General features: G+C 45.1%; 13 non-coding genes across 13 annotated transcripts; all 13 read left to right on the plus strand.

The window, feature by feature from the left end:
• The first annotated feature begins 842 nt into the window (after positions 1–842).
• LOC138652956 (U2 spliceosomal RNA) lies at positions 843–1,035 on the plus strand. Its single transcript, XR_011315650.1, has one exon. It is a non-coding gene; the product is annotated as a U2 spliceosomal RNA (small nuclear RNA).
• A 977-nt stretch (positions 1,036–2,012) lies between these two features.
• Positions 2,013–2,205, plus strand: LOC138652957 (U2 spliceosomal RNA). Its single transcript, XR_011315651.1, has one exon. It is a non-coding gene; the product is annotated as a U2 spliceosomal RNA (small nuclear RNA).
• Positions 2,206–3,182: 977 nt separating this feature from the next.
• On the plus strand, positions 3,183–3,375 carry LOC138652958 (U2 spliceosomal RNA). Its single transcript, XR_011315652.1, has one exon. It is a non-coding gene; the product is annotated as a U2 spliceosomal RNA (small nuclear RNA).
• A 977-nt stretch (positions 3,376–4,352) lies between these two features.
• On the plus strand, positions 4,353–4,545 carry LOC138652959 (U2 spliceosomal RNA). Its single transcript, XR_011315653.1, has one exon. It is a non-coding gene; the product is annotated as a U2 spliceosomal RNA (small nuclear RNA).
• Positions 4,546–5,522: 977 nt separating this feature from the next.
• LOC138652960 (U2 spliceosomal RNA) lies at positions 5,523–5,715 on the plus strand. Its single transcript, XR_011315654.1, has one exon. It is a non-coding gene; the product is annotated as a U2 spliceosomal RNA (small nuclear RNA).
• Positions 5,716–6,692: 977 nt separating this feature from the next.
• On the plus strand, positions 6,693–6,885 carry LOC138652961 (U2 spliceosomal RNA). Its single transcript, XR_011315655.1, has one exon. It is a non-coding gene; the product is annotated as a U2 spliceosomal RNA (small nuclear RNA).
• Positions 6,886–7,862: 977 nt separating this feature from the next.
• LOC138652962 (U2 spliceosomal RNA) lies at positions 7,863–8,055 on the plus strand. The gene has a single exon (XR_011315656.1). It is a non-coding gene; the product is annotated as a U2 spliceosomal RNA (small nuclear RNA).
• A 977-nt stretch (positions 8,056–9,032) lies between these two features.
• LOC138652968 (U2 spliceosomal RNA) lies at positions 9,033–9,226 on the plus strand. Its single transcript, XR_011315662.1, has one exon. It is a non-coding gene; the product is annotated as a U2 spliceosomal RNA (small nuclear RNA).
• A 978-nt stretch (positions 9,227–10,204) lies between these two features.
• On the plus strand, positions 10,205–10,397 carry LOC138652963 (U2 spliceosomal RNA). Its single transcript, XR_011315657.1, has one exon. It is a non-coding gene; the product is annotated as a U2 spliceosomal RNA (small nuclear RNA).
• A 976-nt stretch (positions 10,398–11,373) lies between these two features.
• LOC138652965 (U2 spliceosomal RNA) lies at positions 11,374–11,566 on the plus strand. The gene has a single exon (XR_011315659.1). It is a non-coding gene; the product is annotated as a U2 spliceosomal RNA (small nuclear RNA).
• A 977-nt stretch (positions 11,567–12,543) lies between these two features.
• Positions 12,544–12,736, plus strand: LOC138652966 (U2 spliceosomal RNA). Its single transcript, XR_011315660.1, has one exon. It is a non-coding gene; the product is annotated as a U2 spliceosomal RNA (small nuclear RNA).
• Positions 12,737–13,713: 977 nt separating this feature from the next.
• On the plus strand, positions 13,714–13,906 carry LOC138652967 (U2 spliceosomal RNA). Its single transcript, XR_011315661.1, has one exon. It is a non-coding gene; the product is annotated as a U2 spliceosomal RNA (small nuclear RNA).
• Positions 13,907–14,883: 977 nt separating this feature from the next.
• Positions 14,884–15,075, plus strand: LOC138652970 (U2 spliceosomal RNA). Its single transcript, XR_011315664.1, has one exon. It is a non-coding gene; the product is annotated as a U2 spliceosomal RNA (small nuclear RNA).
• Positions 15,076–16,821: the final 1,746 nt, after the last annotated feature.

Below are 16,821 nucleotides of genomic sequence, written 5' to 3' on the forward strand. Positions count from 1 at the left end.
ATGCTGCTCGATTTCACTTGCCTAATTGCAACATTTTGTGTGCCTTGCTTTCACCTCTGTATGTATGTATGTATGTATGTATGTATGTATGTATGTATGTATGTATGTATGTATGTCAAGCATTGCATTGCATTCAATAGGCAATCAATCAATCAATCAGGCAATCAATTTTCAGTCTTTCCTGGTTGCTGCCACAGGTGTGTTAAGATGTAGGCCTGAATTAGGCCTTTCTTACAGTGTAGCAAATATACTGTGCCATCTACAGAATTAGGCCCCTGCCTGCTGTCAGCACTTGGTATTTAAATTGAAGCATCCAATGAGTAGTTCTGCCATACATACCACATTTGTGACCACCGATCATGAATTCTTTTGGAAGACATTGTTTACCTCTTGTGGACCACCGACTTTGAAATGCGGTGTATGATAGGTATTTGAAAAAAAGGAAAACTGGTGTCTGTGCTGATCTCGAATCTGCTAGTCTTGTGTCTTGTAGATACACCTGTGTGAGGAGTATTCTAATGCTTTTGACCAACCAGGTGCGCTGCCTGCAGTCGATAGAATCTTAGCACGGAACCTTCACCTGCAGTCACAATGGGGATGGTGGGTGTGTCAAAGTGGGCAGAGTTATGCAGATTCAAAACGCGTTGGGCGCAGCTTCAACGAGCACACACAGACACACACAGCCAAACAACCGACCAAAACCCAAGCACACCCGAACTGTCATTGAGAATGCATCCAGAGTTTCTGAAAATGTCTTCCTTGCGGCAATCTTTGGCTCGGTCTCCACAATGGGTGTCGGTTGTAGGCCTGGGTGCGTCTGAAATGGCCAACCATTTCAGGCCATCGCTTCTCGGCCTCCTATGGCTAAGATCAAGTGTAGTATCTGTTCTTATCAGTTTAATATCTGATACGTCCCCCATGTGGGGACCATATATTAAATGGCTTTTTGGAACAGGGAGCTGGAAATGGAGCTTGCTCAGTCCACTCCACGCATTGACCCGCTATTGCAGTCTCTCCGGGAACAGTGCACTCCTTCTCTGATCCGGTTTCTAAAAACAGATTGAATGGAAATTAGTCAGCACAGCAAGTTGTCTTGGAACCCTAGATGGGAATTTATTTCAGGGTTGTTAAGGAAGCACATTTCACATGCCGCTGGCTGCCAAATGTAGCATGCTGCTCGATTTCACTTGCCTAATTGCAACATTTTGTGTGCCTTGCTTTCACCTCTGTATGTATGTATGTATGTATGTATGTATGTATGTATGTATGTATGTATGTATGTATGTCAAGCATTGCATTGCATTCAATAGGCAATCAATCAATCAATCAGGCAATCAATTTTCAGTCTTTCCTGGTTGCTGCCACAGGTGTGTTAAGATGTAGGCCTGAATTAGGCCTTTCTTACAGTGTAGCAAATATACTGTGCCATCTACAGAATTAGGCCCCTGCCTGCTGTCAGCACTTGGTATTTAAATTGAAGCATCCAATGAGTAGTTCTGCCATACATACCACATTTGTGACCACCGATCATGAATTCTTTTGGAAGACATTGTTTACCTCTTGTGGACCACCGACTTTGAAATGCGGTGTATGATAGGTATTTGAAAAAAAGGAAAACTGGTGTCTGTGCTGATCTCGAATCTGCTAGTCTTGTGTCTTGTAGATACACCTGTGTGAGGAGTATTCTAATGCTTTTGACCAACCAGGTGCGCTGCCTGCAGTCGATAGAATCTTAGCACGGAACCTTCACCTGCAGTCACAATGGGGATGGTGGGTGTGTCAAAGTGGGCAGAGTTATGCAGATTCAAAACGCGTTGGGCGCAGCTTCAACGAGCACACACAGACACACACAGCCAAACAACCGACCAAAACCCAAGCACACCCGAACTGTCATTGAGAATGCATCCAGAGTTTCTGAAAATGTCTTCCTTGCGGCAATCTTTGGCTCGGTCTCCACAATGGGTGTCGGTTGTAGGCCTGGGTGCGTCTGAAATGGCCAACCATTTCAGGCCATCGCTTCTCGGCCTCCTATGGCTAAGATCAAGTGTAGTATCTGTTCTTATCAGTTTAATATCTGATACGTCCCCCATGTGGGGACCATATATTAAATGGCTTTTTGGAACAGGGAGCTGGAAATGGAGCTTGCTCAGTCCACTCCACGCATTGACCCGCTATTGCAGTCTCTCCGGGAACAGTGCACTCCTTCTCTGATCCGGTTTCTAAAAACAGATTGAATGGAAATTAGTCAGCACAGCAAGTTGTCTTGGAACCCTAGATGGGAATTTATTTCAGGGTTGTTAAGGAAGCACATTTCACATGCCGCTGGCTGCCAAATGTAGCATGCTGCTCGATTTCACTTGCCTAATTGCAACATTTTGTGTGCCTTGCTTTCACCTCTGTATGTATGTATGTATGTATGTATGTATGTATGTATGTATGTATGTATGTATGTATGTCAAGCATTGCATTGCATTCAATAGGCAATCAATCAATCAATCAGGCAATCAATTTTCAGTCTTTCCTGGTTGCTGCCACAGGTGTGTTAAGATGTAGGCCTGAATTAGGCCTTTCTTACAGTGTAGCAAATATACTGTGCCATCTACAGAATTAGGCCCCTGCCTGCTGTCAGCACTTGGTATTTAAATTGAAGCATCCAATGAGTAGTTCTGCCATACATACCACATTTGTGACCACCGATCATGAATTCTTTTGGAAGACATTGTTTACCTCTTGTGGACCACCGACTTTGAAATGCGGTGTATGATAGGTATTTGAAAAAAAGGAAAACTGGTGTCTGTGCTGATCTCGAATCTGCTAGTCTTGTGTCTTGTAGATACACCTGTGTGAGGAGTATTCTAATGCTTTTGACCAACCAGGTGCGCTGCCTGCAGTCGATAGAATCTTAGCACGGAACCTTCACCTGCAGTCACAATGGGGATGGTGGGTGTGTCAAAGTGGGCAGAGTTATGCAGATTCAAAACGCGTTGGGCGCAGCTTCAACGAGCACACACAGACACACACAGCCAAACAACCGACCAAAACCCAAGCACACCCGAACTGTCATTGAGAATGCATCCAGAGTTTCTGAAAATGTCTTCCTTGCGGCAATCTTTGGCTCGGTCTCCACAATGGGTGTCGGTTGTAGGCCTGGGTGCGTCTGAAATGGCCAACCATTTCAGGCCATCGCTTCTCGGCCTCCTATGGCTAAGATCAAGTGTAGTATCTGTTCTTATCAGTTTAATATCTGATACGTCCCCCATGTGGGGACCATATATTAAATGGCTTTTTGGAACAGGGAGCTGGAAATGGAGCTTGCTCAGTCCACTCCACGCATTGACCCGCTATTGCAGTCTCTCCGGGAACAGTGCACTCCTTCTCTGATCCGGTTTCTAAAAACAGATTGAATGGAAATTAGTCAGCACAGCAAGTTGTCTTGGAACCCTAGATGGGAATTTATTTCAGGGTTGTTAAGGAAGCACATTTCACATGCCGCTGGCTGCCAAATGTAGCATGCTGCTCGATTTCACTTGCCTAATTGCAACATTTTGTGTGCCTTGCTTTCACCTCTGTATGTATGTATGTATGTATGTATGTATGTATGTATGTATGTATGTATGTATGTATGTCAAGCATTGCATTGCATTCAATAGGCAATCAATCAATCAATCAGGCAATCAATTTTCAGTCTTTCCTGGTTGCTGCCACAGGTGTGTTAAGATGTAGGCCTGAATTAGGCCTTTCTTACAGTGTAGCAAATATACTGTGCCATCTACAGAATTAGGCCCCTGCCTGCTGTCAGCACTTGGTATTTAAATTGAAGCATCCAATGAGTAGTTCTGCCATACATACCACATTTGTGACCACCGATCATGAATTCTTTTGGAAGACATTGTTTACCTCTTGTGGACCACCGACTTTGAAATGCGGTGTATGATAGGTATTTGAAAAAAAGGAAAACTGGTGTCTGTGCTGATCTCGAATCTGCTAGTCTTGTGTCTTGTAGATACACCTGTGTGAGGAGTATTCTAATGCTTTTGACCAACCAGGTGCGCTGCCTGCAGTCGATAGAATCTTAGCACGGAACCTTCACCTGCAGTCACAATGGGGATGGTGGGTGTGTCAAAGTGGGCAGAGTTATGCAGATTCAAAACGCGTTGGGCGCAGCTTCAACGAGCACACACAGACACACACAGCCAAACAACCGACCAAAACCCAAGCACACCCGAACTGTCATTGAGAATGCATCCAGAGTTTCTGAAAATGTCTTCCTTGCGGCAATCTTTGGCTCGGTCTCCACAATGGGTGTCGGTTGTAGGCCTGGGTGCGTCTGAAATGGCCAACCATTTCAGGCCATCGCTTCTCGGCCTCCTATGGCTAAGATCAAGTGTAGTATCTGTTCTTATCAGTTTAATATCTGATACGTCCCCCATGTGGGGACCATATATTAAATGGCTTTTTGGAACAGGGAGCTGGAAATGGAGCTTGCTCAGTCCACTCCACGCATTGACCCGCTATTGCAGTCTCTCCGGGAACAGTGCACTCCTTCTCTGATCCGGTTTCTAAAAACAGATTGAATGGAAATTAGTCAGCACAGCAAGTTGTCTTGGAACCCTAGATGGGAATTTATTTCAGGGTTGTTAAGGAAGCACATTTCACATGCCGCTGGCTGCCAAATGTAGCATGCTGCTCGATTTCACTTGCCTAATTGCAACATTTTGTGTGCCTTGCTTTCACCTCTGTATGTATGTATGTATGTATGTATGTATGTATGTATGTATGTATGTATGTATGTATGTCAAGCATTGCATTGCATTCAATAGGCAATCAATCAATCAATCAGGCAATCAATTTTCAGTCTTTCCTGGTTGCTGCCACAGGTGTGTTAAGATGTAGGCCTGAATTAGGCCTTTCTTACAGTGTAGCAAATATACTGTGCCATCTACAGAATTAGGCCCCTGCCTGCTGTCAGCACTTGGTATTTAAATTGAAGCATCCAATGAGTAGTTCTGCCATACATACCACATTTGTGACCACCGATCATGAATTCTTTTGGAAGACATTGTTTACCTCTTGTGGACCACCGACTTTGAAATGCGGTGTATGATAGGTATTTGAAAAAAAGGAAAACTGGTGTCTGTGCTGATCTCGAATCTGCTAGTCTTGTGTCTTGTAGATACACCTGTGTGAGGAGTATTCTAATGCTTTTGACCAACCAGGTGCGCTGCCTGCAGTCGATAGAATCTTAGCACGGAACCTTCACCTGCAGTCACAATGGGGATGGTGGGTGTGTCAAAGTGGGCAGAGTTATGCAGATTCAAAACGCGTTGGGCGCAGCTTCAACGAGCACACACAGACACACACAGCCAAACAACCGACCAAAACCCAAGCACACCCGAACTGTCATTGAGAATGCATCCAGAGTTTCTGAAAATGTCTTCCTTGCGGCAATCTTTGGCTCGGTCTCCACAATGGGTGTCGGTTGTAGGCCTGGGTGCGTCTGAAATGGCCAACCATTTCAGGCCATCGCTTCTCGGCCTCCTATGGCTAAGATCAAGTGTAGTATCTGTTCTTATCAGTTTAATATCTGATACGTCCCCCATGTGGGGACCATATATTAAATGGCTTTTTGGAACAGGGAGCTGGAAATGGAGCTTGCTCAGTCCACTCCACGCATTGACCCGCTATTGCAGTCTCTCCGGGAACAGTGCACTCCTTCTCTGATCCGGTTTCTAAAAACAGATTGAATGGAAATTAGTCAGCACAGCAAGTTGTCTTGGAACCCTAGATGGGAATTTATTTCAGGGTTGTTAAGGAAGCACATTTCACATGCCGCTGGCTGCCAAATGTAGCATGCTGCTCGATTTCACTTGCCTAATTGCAACATTTTGTGTGCCTTGCTTTCACCTCTGTATGTATGTATGTATGTATGTATGTATGTATGTATGTATGTATGTATGTATGTATGTCAAGCATTGCATTGCATTCAATAGGCAATCAATCAATCAATCAGGCAATCAATTTTCAGTCTTTCCTGGTTGCTGCCACAGGTGTGTTAAGATGTAGGCCTGAATTAGGCCTTTCTTACAGTGTAGCAAATATACTGTGCCATCTACAGAATTAGGCCCCTGCCTGCTGTCAGCACTTGGTATTTAAATTGAAGCATCCAATGAGTAGTTCTGCCATACATACCACATTTGTGACCACCGATCATGAATTCTTTTGGAAGACATTGTTTACCTCTTGTGGACCACCGACTTTGAAATGCGGTGTATGATAGGTATTTGAAAAAAAGGAAAACTGGTGTCTGTGCTGATCTCGAATCTGCTAGTCTTGTGTCTTGTAGATACACCTGTGTGAGGAGTATTCTAATGCTTTTGACCAACCAGGTGCGCTGCCTGCAGTCGATAGAATCTTAGCACGGAACCTTCACCTGCAGTCACAATGGGGATGGTGGGTGTGTCAAAGTGGGCAGAGTTATGCAGATTCAAAACGCGTTGGGCGCAGCTTCAACGAGCACACACAGACACACACAGCCAAACAACCGACCAAAACCCAAGCACACCCGAACTGTCATTGAGAATGCATCCAGAGTTTCTGAAAATGTCTTCCTTGCGGCAATCTTTGGCTCGGTCTCCACAATGGGTGTCGGTTGTAGGCCTGGGTGCGTCTGAAATGGCCAACCATTTCAGGCCATCGCTTCTCGGCCTCCTATGGCTAAGATCAAGTGTAGTATCTGTTCTTATCAGTTTAATATCTGATACGTCCCCCATGTGGGGACCATATATTAAATGGCTTTTTGGAACAGGGAGCTGGAAATGGAGCTTGCTCAGTCCACTCCACGCATTGACCCGCTATTGCAGTCTCTCCGGGAACAGTGCACTCCTTCTCTGATCCGGTTTCTAAAAACAGATTGAATGGAAATTAGTCAGCACAGCAAGTTGTCTTGGAACCCTAGATGGGAATTTATTTCAGGGTTGTTAAGGAAGCACATTTCACATGCCGCTGGCTGCCAAATGTAGCATGCTGCTCGATTTCACTTGCCTAATTGCAACATTTTGTGTGCCTTGCTTTCACCTCTGTATGTATGTATGTATGTATGTATGTATGTATGTATGTATGTATGTATGTATGTATGTCAAGCATTGCATTGCATTCAATAGGCAATCAATCAATCAATCAGGCAATCAATTTTCAGTCTTTCCTGGTTGCTGCCACAGGTGTGTTAAGATGTAGGCCTGAATTAGGCCTTTCTTACAGTGTAGCAAATATACTGTGCCATCTACAGAATTAGGCCCCTGCCTGCTGTCAGCACTTGGTATTTAAATTGAAGCATCCAATGAGTAGTTCTGCCATACATACCACATTTGTGACCACCGATCATGAATTCTTTTGGAAGACATTGTTTACCTCTTGTGGACCACCGACTTTGAAATGCGGTGTATGATAGGTATTTGAAAAAAAGGAAAACTGGTGTCTGTGCTGATCTCGAATCTGCTAGTCTTGTGTCTTGTAGATACACCTGTGTGAGGAGTATTCTAATGCTTTTGACCAACCAGGTGCGCTGCCTGCAGTCGATAGAATCTTAGCACGGAACCTTCACCTGCAGTCACAATGGGGATGGTGGGTGTGTCAAAGTGGGCAGAGTTATGCAGATTCAAAACGCGTTGGGCGCAGCTTCAACGAGCACACACAGACACACACAGCCAAACAACCGACCAAAACCCAAGCACACCCGAACTGTCATTGAGAATGCATCCAGAGTTTCTGAAAATGTCTTCCTTGCGGCAATCTTTGGCTCGGTCTCCACAATGGGTGTCGGTTGTAGGCCTGGGTGCGTCTGAAATGGCCAACCATTTCAGGCCATCGCTTCTCGGCCTCCTATGGCTAAGATCAAGTGTAGTATCTGTTCTTATCAGTTTAATATCTGATACGTCCCCCATGTGGGGACCATATATTAAATGGCTTTTTGGAACAGGGAGCTGGAAATGGAGCTTGCTCAGTCCACTCCACGCATTGACCCGCTATTGCAGTCTCTCCGGGAACAGTGCACTCCTTCTCTGATCCGGTTTCTAAAAACAGATTGAATGGAAATTAGTCAGCACAGCAAGTTGTCTTGGAACCCTAGATGGGAATTTATTTCAGGGTTGTTAAGGAAGCACATTTCACATGCCGCTGGCTGCCAAATGTAGCATGCTGCTCGATTTCACTTGCCTAATTGCAACATTTTGTGTGCCTTGCTTTCACCTCTGTATGTATGTATGTATGTATGTATGTATGTATGTATGTATGTATGTATGTATGTATGTCAAGCATTGCATTGCATTCAATAGGCAATCAATCAATCAATCAGGCAATCAATTTTCAGTCTTTCCTGGTTGCTGCCACAGGTGTGTTAAGATGTAGGCCTGAATTAGGCCTTTCTTACAGTGTAGCAAATATACTGTGCCATCTACAGAATTAGGCCCCTGCCTGCTGTCAGCACTTGGTATTTAAATTGAAGCATCCAATGAGTAGTTCTGCCATACATACCACATTTGTGACCACCGATCATGAATTCTTTTGGAAGACATTGTTTACCTCTTGTGGACCACCGACTTTGAAATGCGGTGTATGATAGGTATTTGAAAAAAAGGAAAACTGGTGTCTGTGCTGATCTCGAATCTGCTAGTCTTGTGTCTTGTAGATACACCTGTGTGAGGAGTATTCTAATGCTTTTGACCAACCAGGTGCGCTGCCTGCAGTCGATAGAATCTTAGCACGGAACCTTCACCTGCAGTCACAATGGGGATGGTGGGTGTGTCAAAGTGGGCAGAGTTATGCAGATTCAAAACGCGTTGGGCGCAGCTTCAACGAGCACACACAGACACACACAGCCAAACAACCGACCAAAACCCAAGCACACCCGAACTGTCATTGAGAATGCATCCAGAGTTTCTGAAAATGTCTTCCTTGCGGCAATCTTTGGCTCGGTCTCCACAATGGGTGTCGGTTGTAGGCCTGGGTGCGTCTGAAATGGCCAACCATTTCAGGCCATCGCTTCTCGGCCTCCTATGGCTAAGATCAAGTGTAGTATCTGTTCTTATCAGTTTAATATCTGATACGTCCCCCATGTGGGGACCATATATTAAATGGCTTTTTGGGAACAGGGAGCTGGAAATGGAGCTTGCTCAGTCCACTCCACGCATTGACCCGCTATTGCAGTCTCTCCGGGAACAGTGCACTCCTTCTCTGATCCGGTTTCTAAAAACAGATTGAATGGAAATTAGTCAGCACAGCAAGTTTGTCTTGGAACCCTAGATGGGAATTTATTTCAGGGTTGTTAAGGAAGCACATTTCACATGCCGCTGGCTGCCAAATGTAGCATGCTGCTCGATTTCACTTGCCTAATTGCAACATTTTGTGTGCCTTGCTTTCACCTCTGTATGTATGTATGTATGTATGTATGTATGTATGTATGTATGTATGTATGTATGTATGTCAAGCATTGCATTGCATTCAATAGGCAATCAATCAATCAATCAGGCAATCAATTTTCAGTCTTTCCTGGTTGCTGCCACAGGTGTGTTAAGATGTAGGCCTGAATTAGGCCTTTCTTACAGTGTAGCAAATATACTGTGCCATCTACAGAATTAGGCCCCTGCCTGCTGTCAGCACTTGGTATTTAAATTGAAGCATCCAATGAGTAGTTCTGCCATACATACCACATTTGTGACCACCGATCATGAATTCTTTTGGAAGACATTGTTTACCTCTTGTGGACCACCGACTTTGAAATGCGGTGTATGATAGGTATTTGAAAAAAGGAAAACTGGTGTCTGTGCTGATCTCGAATCTGCTAGTCTTGTGTCTTGTAGATACACCTGTGTGAGGAGTATTCTAATGCTTTTGACCAACCAGGTGCGCTGCCTGCAGTCGATAGAATCTTAGCACGGAACCTTCACCTGCAGTCACAATGGGGATGGTGGGTGTGTCAAAGTGGGCAGAGTTATGCAGATTCAAAACGCGTTGGGCGCAGCTTCAACGAGCACACACAGACACACACAGCCAAACAACCGACCAAAACCCAAGCACACCCGAACTGTCCATTGAGAATGCATCCAGAGTTTCTGAAAATGTCTTCCTTGCGGCAATCTTTGGCTCGGTCTCCACAATGGGTGTCGGTTGTAGGCCTGGGTGCGTCTGAAATGGCCAACCATTTCAGGCCATCGCTTCTCGGCCTCCTATGGCTAAGATCAAGTGTAGTATCTGTTCTTATCAGTTTAATATCTGATACGTCCCCCATGTGGGGACCATATATTAAATGGCTTTTTGGAACAGGGAGCTGGAAATGGAGCTTGCTCAGTCCACTCCACGCATTGACCCGCTATTGCAGTCTCTCCGGGAACAGTGCACTCCTTCTCTGATCGGTTTCTAAAAACAGATTGAATGGAAATTAGTCAGCACAGCAAGTTGTCTTGGAACCCTAGATGGGAATTTATTTCAGGGTTGTTAAGGAAGCACATTTCACATGCCGCTGGCTGCCAAATGTAGCATGCTGCTCGATTTCACTTGCCTAATTGCAACATTTTGTGTGCCTTGCTTTCACCTCTGTATGTATGTATGTATGTATGTATGTATGTATGTATGTATGTATGTATGTATGTATGTCAAGCATTGCATTGCATTCAATAGGCAATCAATCAATCAATCAGGCAATCAATTTTCAGTCTTTCCTGGTTGCTGCCACAGGTGTGTTAAGATGTAGGCCTGAATTAGGCCTTTCTTACAGTGTAGCAAATATACTGTGCCATCTACAGAATTAGGCCCCTGCCTGCTGTCAGCACTTGGTATTTAAATTGAAGCATCCAATGAGTAGTTCTGCCATACATACCACATTTGTGACCACCGATCATGAATTCTTTTGGAAGACATTGTTTACCTCTTGTGGACCACCGACTTTGAAATGCGGTGTATGATAGGTATTTGAAAAAAAGGAAAACTGGTGTCTGTGCTGATCTCGAATCTGCTAGTCTTGTGTCTTGTAGATACACCTGTGTGAGGAGTATTCTAATGCTTTTGACCAACCAGGTGCGCTGCCTGCAGTCGATAGAATCTTAGCACGGAACCTTCACCTGCAGTCACAATGGGGATGGTGGGTGTGTCAAAGTGGGCAGAGTTATGCAGATTCAAAACGCGTTGGGCGCAGCTTCAACGAGCACACACAGACACACACAGCCAAACAACCGACCAAAACCCAAGCACACCCGAACTGTCATTGAGAATGCATCCAGAGTTTCTGAAAATGTCTTCCTTGCGGCAATCTTTGGCTCGGTCTCCACAATGGGTGTCGGTTGTAGGCCTGGGTGCGTCTGAAATGGCCAACCATTTCAGGCCATCGCTTCTCGGCCTCCTATGGCTAAGATCAAGTGTAGTATCTGTTCTTATCAGTTTAATATCTGATACGTCCCCCATGTGGGGACCATATATTAAATGGCTTTTTGGAACAGGGAGCTGGAAATGGAGCTTGCTCAGTCCACTCCACGCATTGACCCGCTATTGCAGTCTCTCCGGGAACAGTGCACTCCTTCTCTGATCCGGTTTCTAAAAACAGATTGAATGGAAATTAGTCAGCACAGCAAGTTGTCTTGGAACCCTAGATGGGAATTTATTTCAGGGTTGTTAAGGAAGCACATTTCACATGCCGCTGGCTGCCAAATGTAGCATGCTGCTCGATTTCACTTGCCTAATTGCAACATTTTGTGTGCCTTGCTTTCACCTCTGTATGTATGTATGTATGTATGTATGTATGTATGTATGTATGTATGTATGTATGTATGTCAAGCATTGCATTGCATTCAATAGGCAATCAATCAATCAATCAGGCAATCAATTTTCAGTCTTTCCTGGTTGCTGCCACAGGTGTGTTAAGATGTAGGCCTGAATTAGGCCTTTCTTACAGTGTAGCAAATATACTGTGCCATCTACAGAATTAGGCCCCTGCCTGCTGTCAGCACTTGGTATTTAAATTGAAGCATCCAATGAGTAGTTCTGCCATACATACCACATTTGTGACCACCGATCATGAATTCTTTTGGAAGACATTGTTTACCTCTTGTGGACCACCGACTTTGAAATGCGGTGTATGATAGGTATTTGAAAAAAAGGAAAACTGGTGTCTGTGCTGATCTCGAATCTGCTAGTCTTGTGTCTTGTAGATACACCTGTGTGAGGAGTATTCTAATGCTTTTGACCAACCAGGTGCGCTGCCTGCAGTCGATAGAATCTTAGCACGGAACCTTCACCTGCAGTCACAATGGGGATGGTGGGTGTGTCAAAGTGGGCAGAGTTATGCAGATTCAAAACGCGTTGGGCGCAGCTTCAACGAGCACACACAGACACACACAGCCAAACAACCGACCAAAACCCAAGCACACCCGAACTGTCATTGAGAATGCATCCAGAGTTTCTGAAAATGTCTTCCTTGCGGCAATCTTTGGCTCGGTCTCCACAATGGGTGTCGGTTGTAGGCCTGGGTGCGTCTGAAATGGCCAACCATTTCAGGCCATCGCTTCTCGGCCTCCTATGGCTAAGATCAAGTGTAGTATCTGTTCTTATCAGTTTAATATCTGATACGTCCCCCATGTGGGGACCATATATTAAATGGCTTTTTGGAACAGGGAGCTGGAAATGGAGCTTGCTCAGTCCACTCCACGCATTGACCCGCTATTGCAGTCTCTCCGGGAACAGTGCACTCCTTCTCTGATCCGGTTTCTAAAAACAGATTGAATGGAAATTAGTCAGCACAGCAAGTTGTCTTGGAACCCTAGATGGGAATTTATTTCAGGGTTGTTAAGGAAGCACATTTCACATGCCGCTGGCTGCCAAATGTAGCATGCTGCTCGATTTCACTTGCCTAATTGCAACATTTTGTGTGCCTTGCTTTCACCTCTGTATGTATGTATGTATGTATGTATGTATGTATGTATGTATGTATGTATGTATGTATGTCAAGCATTGCATTGCATTCAATAGGCAATCAATCAATCAATCAGGCAATCAATTTTCAGTCTTTCCTGGTTGCTGCCACAGGTGTGTTAAGATGTAGGCCTGAATTAGGCCTTTCTTACAGTGTAGCAAATATACTGTGCCATCTACAGAATTAGGCCCCTGCCTGCTGTCAGCACTTGGTATTTAAATTGAAGCATCCAATGAGTAGTTCTGCCATACATACCACATTTGTGACCACCGATCATGAATTCTTTTGGAAGACATTGTTTACCTCTTGTGGACCACCGACTTTGAAATGCGGTGTATGATAGGTATTTGAAAAAAAGGAAAACTGGTGTCTGTGCTGATCTCGAATCTGCTAGTCTTGTGTCTTGTAGATACACCTGTGTGAGGAGTATTCTAATGCTTTTGACCAACCAGGTGCGCTGCCTGCAGTCGATAGAATCTTAGCACGGAACCTTCACCTGCAGTCACAATGGGGATGGTGGGTGTGTCAAAGTGGGCAGAGTTATGCAGATTCAAAACGCGTTGGGCGCAGCTTCAACGAGCACACACAGACACACACAGCCAAACAACCGACCAAAACCCAAGCACACCCGAACTGTCATTGAGAATGCATCCAGAGTTTCTGAAAATGTCTTCCTTGCGGCAATCTTTGGCTCGGTCTCCACAATGGGTGTCGGTTGTAGGCCTGGGTGCGTCTGAAATGGCCAACCATTTCAGGCCATCGCTTCTCGGCCTCCTATGGCTAAGATCAAGTGTAGTATCTGTTCTTATCAGTTTAATATCTGATACGTCCCCCATGTGGGGACCATATATTAAATGGCTTTTTGGAACAGGGAGCTGGAAATGGAGCTTGCTCAGTCCACTCCACGCATTGACCCGCTATTGCAGTCTCTCCGGGAACAGTGCACTCCTTCTCTGATCCGGTTTCTAAAAACAGATTGAATGGAAATTAGTCAGCACAGCAAGTTGTCTTGGAACCCTAGATGGGAATTTATTTCAGGGTTGTTAAGGAAGGCACATTTCACATGCCGCTGGCTGCCAAATGTAGCATGCTGCTCGATTTCACTTGCCTAATTGCAACATTTTGTGTGCCTTGCTTTCACCTCTGTATGTATGTATGTATGTATGTATGTATGTATGTATGTATGTATGTATGTATGTATGTCAAGCATTGCATTGCATTCAATAGGCAATCAATCAATCAATCAGGCAATCAATTTTCAGTCTTTCCTGGTTGCTGCCACAGGTGTGTTAAGATGTAGGCCTGAATTAGGCCTTTCTTACAGTGTAGCAAATATACTGTGCCATCTACAGAATTAGGCCCTGCCTGCTGTCAGCACTTGGTATTTAAATTGAAGCATCCAATGAGTAGTTCTGCCATACATACCACATTTGTGACCACCGATCATGAATTCTTTTGGAAGACATTGTTTACCTCTTGTGGACCACCGACTTTGAAATGCGGTGTATGATAGGTATTTGAAAAAAAGGAAAACTGGTGTCTGTGCTGATCTCGAATCTGCTAGTCTTGTGTCTTGTAGATACACCTGTGTGAGGAGTATTCTAATGCTTTTGACCAACCAGGTGCGCTGCCTGCAGTCGATAGAATCTTAGCACGGAACCTTCACCTGCAGTCACAATGGGGATGGTGGGTGTGTCAAAGTGGGCAGAGTTATGCAGATTCAAAACGCGTTGGGCGCAGCTTCAACGAGCACACACAGACACACACAGCCAAACAACCGACCAAAACCCAAGCACACCCGAACTGTCATTGAGAATGCATCCAGAGTTTCTGAAAATGTCTTCCTTGCGGCAATCTTTGGCTCGGTCTCCACAATGGGTGTCGGTTGTAGGCCTGGGTGCGTCTGAAATGGCCAACCATTTCAGGCCATCGCTTCTCGGCCTCCTATGGCTAAGATCAAGTGTAGTATCTGTTCTTATCAGTTTAATATCTGATACGTCCCCCATGTGGGGACCATATATTAAATGGCTTTTTGGAACAGGGAGCTGGAAATGGAGCTTGCTCAGTCCACTCACGCATTGACCCGCTATTGCAGTCTCTCCGGGAACAGTGCACTCCTTCTCTGATCCGGTTCTAAAAACAGATTGAATGGAAATTAGTCAGCACAGCAAGTTGTCTTGGAACCCTAGATGGGAATTTATTTCAGGGTTGTTAAGGAAGCACATTTCACATGCCGCTGGCTGCCAAATGTAGCATGCTGCTCGATTTCACTTGCCTAATTGCAACATTTTGTGTGCCTTGCTTTCACCTCTGTATGTATGTATGTATGTATGTATGTATGTATGTATGTATGTATGTATGTATGTATGTCAAGCATTGCATTGCATTCAATAGGCAATCAATCAATCAATCAGGCAATCAATTTTCAGTCTTTCCTGGTTGCTGCCACAGGTGTGTTAAGATGTAGGCCTGAATTAGGCCTTTCTTACAGTGTAGCAAATATACTGTGCCATCTACAGAATTAGGCCCCTGCCTGCTGTCAGCACTTGGTATTTAAATTGAAGGCATCCAATGAGTAGTTCTGCCATACATACCACATTTGTGACCACCGATCATGAATTCTTTTGGAAGACATTGTTTACCTCTTGTGGACCACCGACTTTGAAATGCGGTGTATGATAGGTATTTGAAAAAAAGGAAAACTGGTGTCTGTGCTGATCTCGAATCTGCTAGTCTTGTGTCTTGTAGATACACCTGTGTGAGGAGTATTCTAATGCTTTTGGACCAACCAGGTGCGCTGCCTGCAGTCGATAGAATCTTAGCACGGAACCTTCACCTGCAGTCACAATGGGGGATGGTGGGTGTGTCAAAGTGGGCAGAGTTATGCAGATTCAAAACGCGTTGGGCGCAGCTTCAACGAGCACACACAGACACACACAGCCAAACAACCGACCAAAACCCAAGCACACCCGAACTGTCATTGAGAATGCATCCAGAGTTTCTGAAAATGTCTTCCTTGCGGCAATCTTTGGCTCGGTCTCCACAATGGGTGTCGGTTGTAGGCCTGGGTGCGTCTGAAATGGCCAACCATTTCAGGCCATCGCTTCTCGGCCTTTTGGCTAAGATCAGGGTTTATTGCCCTGGTCTTGGCTGAGAGGTGCTTGGGGTACCCGGCTCCTTGGCCTGGGGGGATCGTCTCACCTCTGGTGGGACTTCACCCCCCTGCTGCTATTGGGGAGTCGGCTTAGTCCCCTTGCATCCGGTTGTGATCCCCCGGCTATAGGCCGTGTCCGAGTGACGTCCCTCGTGGGAAGTTTTCTTCTTTCTGCTGTGGTAGAATATACCGACAGTCCCATCGCTATGAATTTTGTCAAGAACACCATCCGGTTGACCGTGGACCCGAGCAATGGAGCCAAGAACAACGTGGTATTCATCATCCGGGATCTCATCGAGGAAAAGGCTGGAGCAAAGCGTACGGAGATCTTCAGTTGCAACGAATTTCCTCGTCAGGTAATTACGACGTGACTTTTGTGGACCAAAACGTTTGCCTGAATGTGTTTGAGTGGCTACGGGCTAATGCTGAGGATCCTCTTCTGGAAGGAGTTGGCTGGATACCACTGTTTGGGTTACAAGAAAAAGAGGTAACTGTGACTGTGTATAACCCCTTCACGGACCCGGCTTTGTTGCAGAGCTTTCTCTCGCAATATTGTGAGTATGTAAAGTTAGGAGAACGGCAGGTGAATATCTTGGGCATCTTCAACTGTAAATATACGTTTCGTGTTAAATTGAAGAGGGACCCTGATAGTGTGGGTGGTTTCAGGCACCCTCCTGCAAATTTCTCTGTGGCAGGTCACAGAGGCTTTTTG

This window comes from Ranitomeya imitator, unplaced genomic scaffold, assembly GCF_032444005.1.
Source record: "Ranitomeya imitator isolate aRanImi1 unplaced genomic scaffold, aRanImi1.pri SCAFFOLD_764, whole genome shotgun sequence".
Taxonomy (NCBI): Eukaryota; Metazoa; Chordata; class Amphibia; order Anura; family Dendrobatidae; genus Ranitomeya; species Ranitomeya imitator.